Raw genomic sequence first — 7,506 nt, forward strand, 5'->3', positions numbered from 1 at the left:
TCAATGTTAGGAGTCGATATTATGGCAACAACACGTGCCACTCACAAGGAAAGGAGTCGAACCACCTTTCCTTCGAAGTCTCAGAAAACGCCATGCAGTGTGTAAAGTGCTTGTTAGATAATTTTTTTAGGCGACCTGGTTGGTGAAGGAAATAAAGTTTAATTCTCTCGAGGCGACCTAGTACGAGAGAGATATTTACGATCCCTCACCGTACGTCGTTTATTGTTCCTAAAGAGCGACTATCGGGTGTAGATCTGTAGACATCGTGTATCGCCGGATTTCAACTGACGGCATAACTTTCTGTGCTGTCGCGTGCAGCCGAGCTTGCATTACAGCTTTCGAACGTACAAAGCGCATGCGGCATGATATGCTCTGATAGCATTCCAGAAAGCCCTTGAGACACGGTTATGAAGGCACACAAAGATGCAGTCATTCTGACTTTTGAATCCGTAATTAGGCCCCATCTAAACGGAGAGGGCCTCATGAAAATTGGCCAATAGACTCATTCGATTGCCCGTCCCCACGGTAATCTTTAGTAAAAGGCGAAAGATTGATGCGTATGCGTGGGGAGAGGCCCGAGCTGATGACACAAACACTTGCACGCCTAGACACCGCACATACAACGGCCATGTCACTAGAGCGACTAGAGCTATAAGCGGCTTTACCATTCCACGCAATATTTTGTAATTTCTGCTCAATGGAACTAAGTATGCATTATATTTTGTACCAGAATTGTTCAGCTAAACAATTTCTTTCAATTAGAAATGTGATTTACGAAGACTCAGCAAGTCAAGTCCTTGATTTATTTGTTGGTAGTAGTCATAAACACTTGACCTTCAAAACGTATGCAGCAGTAGAGTTACGTACAAGCATCCCCAAGAGGTGGCGCAAGCTTTCAAATTTTCATTATTTCCCATCCAGCCTAGTCCTTTGTTATCAATGAAATTTCTCCCCCCCAAAAAAATTTCAAAATGAAAAAATTTGTCAATTGTTTGCAATTATGACAAATGATACAGTAGTCGTTACGACAATACTTGTTCGCGCATGTTACAAATGTTACATTAATCGTTACGACAATGCAAGATTAGGAACCTAGTCTAGTAACGTGTAGCGGCAGCATGAACGTTTTTAGCTGAGGGCCTAGCGGCACAAGTTGCTGACGAGTTGGAGAAGATTCCCAGCAGAATCTTCTCCAAGTTGGAGAAGTTGGAGGAGATTCGGCAACGCGTTGCCGGAACTAATCGCGGAGGCCACGAGCGCCTGGCTCGCGAGGCGGTAAAGGGACCTCACGTAAAAACGAGTGTTCAGAAAACTTATTCTACCTTGTTTTTTTAATATTCCAAAACGGTAAAAAATGTCAACATGAAGGTGGTTAACCACAGTTTCACTCTCCTGTGAAAGCAGAACCTTGAGCATAATATGCGAGGAGGGCTATCGGCATCGCTATCACTTCACAGCGTTGCTGGAGGACATCTACGTATAGATTAGGGTCTTTTCAGATCGAAATATACTGCTTGTAAGATAACCATGTGCTTTTGGGATCAACCACTGCAGCTACAGACTACGGAGGGTGAGTTTTCTGATGCGCCGTAAAAAAAAAAAAGAAAGAAACGCCAGGCCTGCGCGGAAAGCGCAGCACAGTCACAGCGAAAGCTGGAAGAGCGGCCTTTCTAGAGCCTGTTATAAACTCTCTTGTGACTACTAATACAAGTACCTTAGCAAAGTACCCACTACGCCACAAATCATAATTTTTGGGAAGTTGGGAAGCACCCACCACGACATTATTCGTTATTCTGCGGAGAAGCGAGGTACCATCTGTGAGGCATTATGTGCACTTTGTTATTACGGTGGTTAATGACGATGAAATTATGGCTGAGCACTTTTTAATGCGTTGGAAGCTTTAAACGACCCACTAGTTGCGTAATTCATATTGTGTGACGCCTGGTCATTACTTAACTGCCCCACCACGCTTTATAACACACGTTAACCGATGAGCGAGAGAGAGAAGGAATTAACTTTGTTGAGAGCCTGAGGAAATGGATCATGGGAGCCTTATGGGCTTCCTTGGCAACCAATAGAAGTGCACTTGCCAGGAACCCACTACGCTATAAATCATCATAATTTTTGTGAAGTAGGGATGCAGCCACTATGCAATTTTTCGTCATTCTGTGGAGAACCGTGGTACTCGCGCGCTAAACACCTGTAAGGCATTACGTGCACTTTGTTGATGCTCTGGCTGATGACGTTGAAGACTTATGGTAGAGGCCTTTGTAATGGGTTGGAAGCACTCGTTGCGCAATTTGCATTGTGTGACGCCCGCTTACAGAATGCGCATTTGTGTGACCCTGGTCGTTATTTTACTCTTCTACCACACTACATTACATATGTTAATGTGGTTCCTTCCCGACATGAAGCCTGTATAGGGTCTTTTTGCAAATCGGTTACAAGCACCGGCATGGCTCTGAGGTAGAACACTGAGCTCCCATATGCAGAAGGCCCAGATTCGAACCTCGTTCCATTCTTTTATAAATGCGAAGCATTTCTTAGCGAACCTCTGGCACTTTGAGCGTTTCTATCTATCTATCTATCTATCTATCTATCTATCTATCTATCTATCTATCTATCTATCTATCTATCTATCTATCTATCTATCTATCTATCTATCTATCTATCTATCTATCTATCTATCTATCTATCAGGGGCGTAGCCAAGGGGGGGGGTTCAAACCCCCCCCCGAAATTTTTCAGTTTTGCTTGCGTATATATACACGCACACATACAAATGCACGCACGAACATACATAAAGTATGGTTGAACCCCCCCCCCGAAATAAATTTCTGGCTACGCCTCTGCTATCTATCTATCTATCTATCTATCTATCTATCTATCTATCTATCTATCTATCTATCTATCTATCTATCTATCTATCTATCTATCTATCTATCTATCTATGGAGGAAAGAAAAAGAAAGGAGGTAGCATTACATCACGGAGCCAGCCTTGGCAAGCCAACTCGCTTTGAAGCCAGCAGTGTCGGCCCAACACGTGACCTTTTGCGTCAAGATCACGCAAGAAATGAGGTTTGCCGAGATTTCGGGTATGGCACCCGGTAGCTTTTAATCGAAGCGCGCTTGTTCGGCGCAGACCAGACGGCTCACAGAGGACGTTCAAAAACGGAACGCCACCGGTAGTAATAAAACCTACCCGTGCGCTCTGACGTTTTGATCACGTGTTGGGCCGACACGGTGGGCTTCAATCGCGTAACGTCATGCTCCCTCCTTTGCTTTTCCTTCCTCCACGTATCTATCTATCTATCTATCTATCTATCTATCTATCTATCTATCTATCTAGCCGCCTACGTCTGGGTGCTCTCATGATCACCTCCTTAACTTGGTGTAGACCAAAATTTGCATGGAAGGGTAAGACGATTTAACGAATATGATTGCCGAGTCATGACATGAATAACGTGAAAATCCTGTCGCGTACGTCGTCAAACCCTTTCCACCGGACACGTGTGGCACATACCCGTTTACCACGGGCCGCGGTGTACGGGTATGCGCCACAGGTGATTGACGGTTTATATCTACTCAGGAACGGCGAGAACAGACATTGGTAACTCAAATGCTAGAGCGTTAACGAAAACCAACATCGGCAGCGTTGACTCAACGAATGGAAAGAATGAAAATTAGGATTTCAGCAGGAATCGTACCCAAGCATTCTACGTGGCAATCAGGTATTCTACCACTGAGCTATGCCAGGTCTATAAACTGGTTTGGAAAAACAGCCTACGCAGGCGTAATATCGGTGCAACGTCAATTGTGGTTGTGGTGCTGGCTATCTAATTTTACAAGAAAGCAATAAACACTACATGATATTCCTACGATGTGTACTTCTACGATATAGGCCTCATATCAGATTAACGTCTGTAGTTCCAGTATTGGCTCCGCTTTTTTAGCAGTCCAATAAACATTACGTTTGTATTCCTATGATTCAGCAAGCTGTATTGAAGCATTGCTCGACCCCGGAGGAATCATTAACGAAAGTTACATATGATATCCACATCACCGCACCGTAAAGTGCACTTCGTCCACTAGAACAACGCAGTCTCCTCTTTATTTCTTACAAGTTACAAGGCTGGGCGATGGCTTCATGCTGACCGAGGATGATGCCAGATTGATTGACAGCCGCTTTGAAGACTAGGCTACGTAGGCCAGATACGCGCAGGTAGTCTACGAATACGACAAACACCATCCATTGATGTTCGTCTACGTAGCACTATCCAGGCCTACCAGCCTCGATGGCCTGTCGCGTTGGTCACCGCCGGTCTTCGCCTGCCGCTGCGCCGGGACTACCAGCCCGCAACACAGAACTCGTGTTTCCCGACGTATTGCCAGATGGCGTCCATATCACGCAGCGCCTCTTCTATCGTCTTTAGACGACATTTGCAGCGAAGCACGCAGATACGCGGCCATTTTTGTAAAGACGATAGTCTTCCTTGGGGAACTTAAACGCAGAAATTTTGGTCTGTCTTTCTGTTTGTTGGCACGTCACCCGATTCAGCCAACCGGCCAAAGTTGAACCACTTGCTTACCGCCCAACCATCTTGAACTGGTACGGCAGTTCATACTTGTGAACGTTGTCGATCGAAAAGTAAATATTACGCATAACTGAGGCGTAACATCATTAGGTAAGTATTAGGTGGTGTGTTCCTTTAATACAAAATACATAGATACGCAATTTTAAAGACCTTGATGGTATGCGTTTAACGTTGAGACAGTAATGCGTTTATTTAAAGATTGCCACAGCTGAAGCGATCAGCGGTCCAAGCCGAGCACGCGCGAGCGCCAACAACAACCGTCTTCGTCTTTCGCAGGCGTTCTTGTCTGCGCCCTACCATGTTACAAATCACTCCCCCGCGGAAAAGGAGCCATCATGGCGACCTAAGGAACAGGTACAACTGGTGGGCGGCTTTAGTCGATCGACGTGAGCAGTCTAGCGGCCGCGACGACGGCGGTCCGTAGATGATTGAACAGGCTCAATCATATAGTTAACTGGGGATGCTTGACGTAGGACGCGGTAGGGGCCTTCGTACTTAGGCAGTAGCTTTGTGGAAAGGCCAGGAGCGGAGAAAGGAACGCGAAGCCACACTAACGTTCCAGGCGAATACGACTGAGGAGGCAGGTTTTCGTCGTGACGGTCCTTCTGGCCCTACTCGCCCTACAATGTTACAACCCTAGTTTCTTAAGGTGCGCTGAAAATGCGACTGCGCTGAAACTTGTCTTCCTCCGTGCCCTCTGCACAAGCTCATGTTGTGTTTCGGTTTCGGTTCAGTATTGCATTGTACGAATGACAAGGGGCGCCGCTCTGGAATTCCTGTTTTACCCAGGCGACGTGTAAGTAAGAGAGTTTGTGGACAGTACTCGTTGAGTGCGGACGTTTCTTCTCCTTCGGCGCATCGCGCCAAACAGCGTGTTCGGGCTGGCCGGCGTCCCCACCGGTCGCGTTGGTCACCGCCGGTCTTCGTCTGCCGCTGCGCCGGGACTACCAGCACGCAACACAGCACTCATGTTTCCCGACGTATTGCCAGATGGCCCATATCTCACGCAGCGCCTCTTCTATCGTCTTTAGACGACATTTGCAGCGAAGCACGCAGATACGCGGCCATTTTTTTTTTCTTATTTCGTGCGATAGTGGTTACGGACACCGGCGGACAACTACGGCGCCAAAAACGGCCGTTACCACTGTGGGTTCATGCAGTACTAGGGTGACGGTGCATAAGTCGTACGCCGTTCTCGCGAATTCTGATCTTCGATTTCGTAATCAGGCCCCGCCCAAACGGGAAGGGCCTCACAAAAATTGGGCTATAGGCTCATTTGAGTGCCCCTCCCCACGGTGCCGTTGTCAGATGGGAAGGAGACGCGGCGCCCGGAGGCGCTTTGTCCCGGAGTTCTACGATACTCATCAACCCATCATCATCCGTACGTCTATCCCGGCACTTCCTCCCCCTCGGGTTGTGGAGGGGAAGGTTTGTTTCGGAAAGACGGTCCCTGCCCGGACAAGGGGGCTACCGCTCGGCGCGAAGCGCCAAACAGACGTAGCCAGTCTCACGGCCCCACGCCAGAGAGACTCGGCCATGGGGCTACAGTTTGGTGCGGCAACTTCAGTCGCCACACACAAAACAGACGTACCCGAGAAATACCGCACGGCTGGGAGCCGGCGGGGTCCTACCCGGACGGGGGGGCCACAGTTCGGCTCGACGAGTCCAATCGTCGCGCACTGAACTGCAACCACATTGGGGCTATCGTTTGGCGCGGCAACCTTGGTCACCGCACCCAAACTAGACGTACCCAGGGAGTACCGCGTGGCCAAAGGCCAGCGGTGTCCTACCCGGACAAGGGGGCCGCCGTTCGTCGCGGCGAACAGAGTCACCGAGCACAGAACGCAAACGACCGACGTGGACCTCGTGGGTGGAGCCCAACAAGGCGACTGGATTACCTGGGCGCATGCAAAGCACGGGTAAGCAACAGCGGAGACCTCGACCGTCATCACCGCGGTGTAGCAACCGAAGTCGCATGCACCCAGACCGGCTCGGGCTGTTGGTTCCGCAAACACAAGTGACTGGCACGCTAGGCCAGTTCGGTGTACCTTAAAGGGAGCCATCATTAAAAGGTGATGGTGATCTGCCCTCCTGACTCACTAAAGATGACTGCTGGACGGTGCCAGGTTTCGAGAAACTTCTTAACGCCCAGGCGCTGCCGTTCCCGGTGGAGGACAAACCAGATCTCCTTCCGCACTTTTGCAAGTACTTCGTGAAGACCCGGCCGCCTCCCATCGAAAACGGCAGCGCACCGTGCCACCCAAACTTGGTAAGAGCACTCGACGAGAAGAAGCACGTACTGGTTAACCGCCTGCGCAGGCAGGGGATTCAAGAACCGAACGGTTTCGAATGGAACTCCGGGGTGGCCATACAAGCTAGCTATCCTTTGAAGGAGGGCTGCTGGGAGTGCACACTGAGAGAAGATGTGAACCAAATCCTCCCTACTGCCACAAAACGGACACTTTCCTCTGGTAGGGATTTTTGTGAAGGGCCTGAATGTTATGGGCAGGCACCCTCTTGCCATGCGGTACATGAATGTAGCGCGCTTGGCGTCCAGAAAACTGGCAGTGATTAGCTTCCAGTTAGGACTGTGGCGGGACAGGTCATATCTCACACAGTGGGCCGGGAGGTCCGGCGTGAGTAAGTCGACTAGATCATGGAGCTCGAGAGAATCTAGCTCTATCCCTGGGTTGGCGTCACGGAGACGAGCCAGAGTGGAGGCGGCCCCCGCATAGAAGGGTGAAGGAGTTCCCGCCCGAGGCACTGAGTTAGAAAATGCCTCAGGTGAGAACAGCCGCAGTCGTGTGCTTAGGAAAAACGACGCAAAGCTTCGAGTTAGGAGCATATCCGATTCGAGAGCTACCCGTGTCCATCTAAGATGCAGCGCAGTGGCCACGATGCCCAGGTCGGG

The 7,506-nt window shown here is 49.3% G+C and overlaps 1 non-coding gene across 1 annotated transcript; it reads right to left on the minus strand.

Moving 5' to 3' along the window:
• Positions 1-457: 457 nt before the first annotated feature.
• Positions 458-583, minus strand: LOC119375669 (U5 spliceosomal RNA). The gene has a single exon (XR_005180418.1). It is a non-coding gene; the product is annotated as a U5 spliceosomal RNA (small nuclear RNA).
• Between the last annotated feature and the right edge of the window lie 6,923 nt (positions 584-7,506).

This window comes from Rhipicephalus sanguineus, chromosome 11 (assembly GCF_013339695.2).
Source record: "Rhipicephalus sanguineus isolate Rsan-2018 chromosome 11, BIME_Rsan_1.4, whole genome shotgun sequence".
NCBI lineage: Eukaryota > Metazoa > Arthropoda > Arachnida > Ixodida > Ixodidae > Rhipicephalus > Rhipicephalus sanguineus.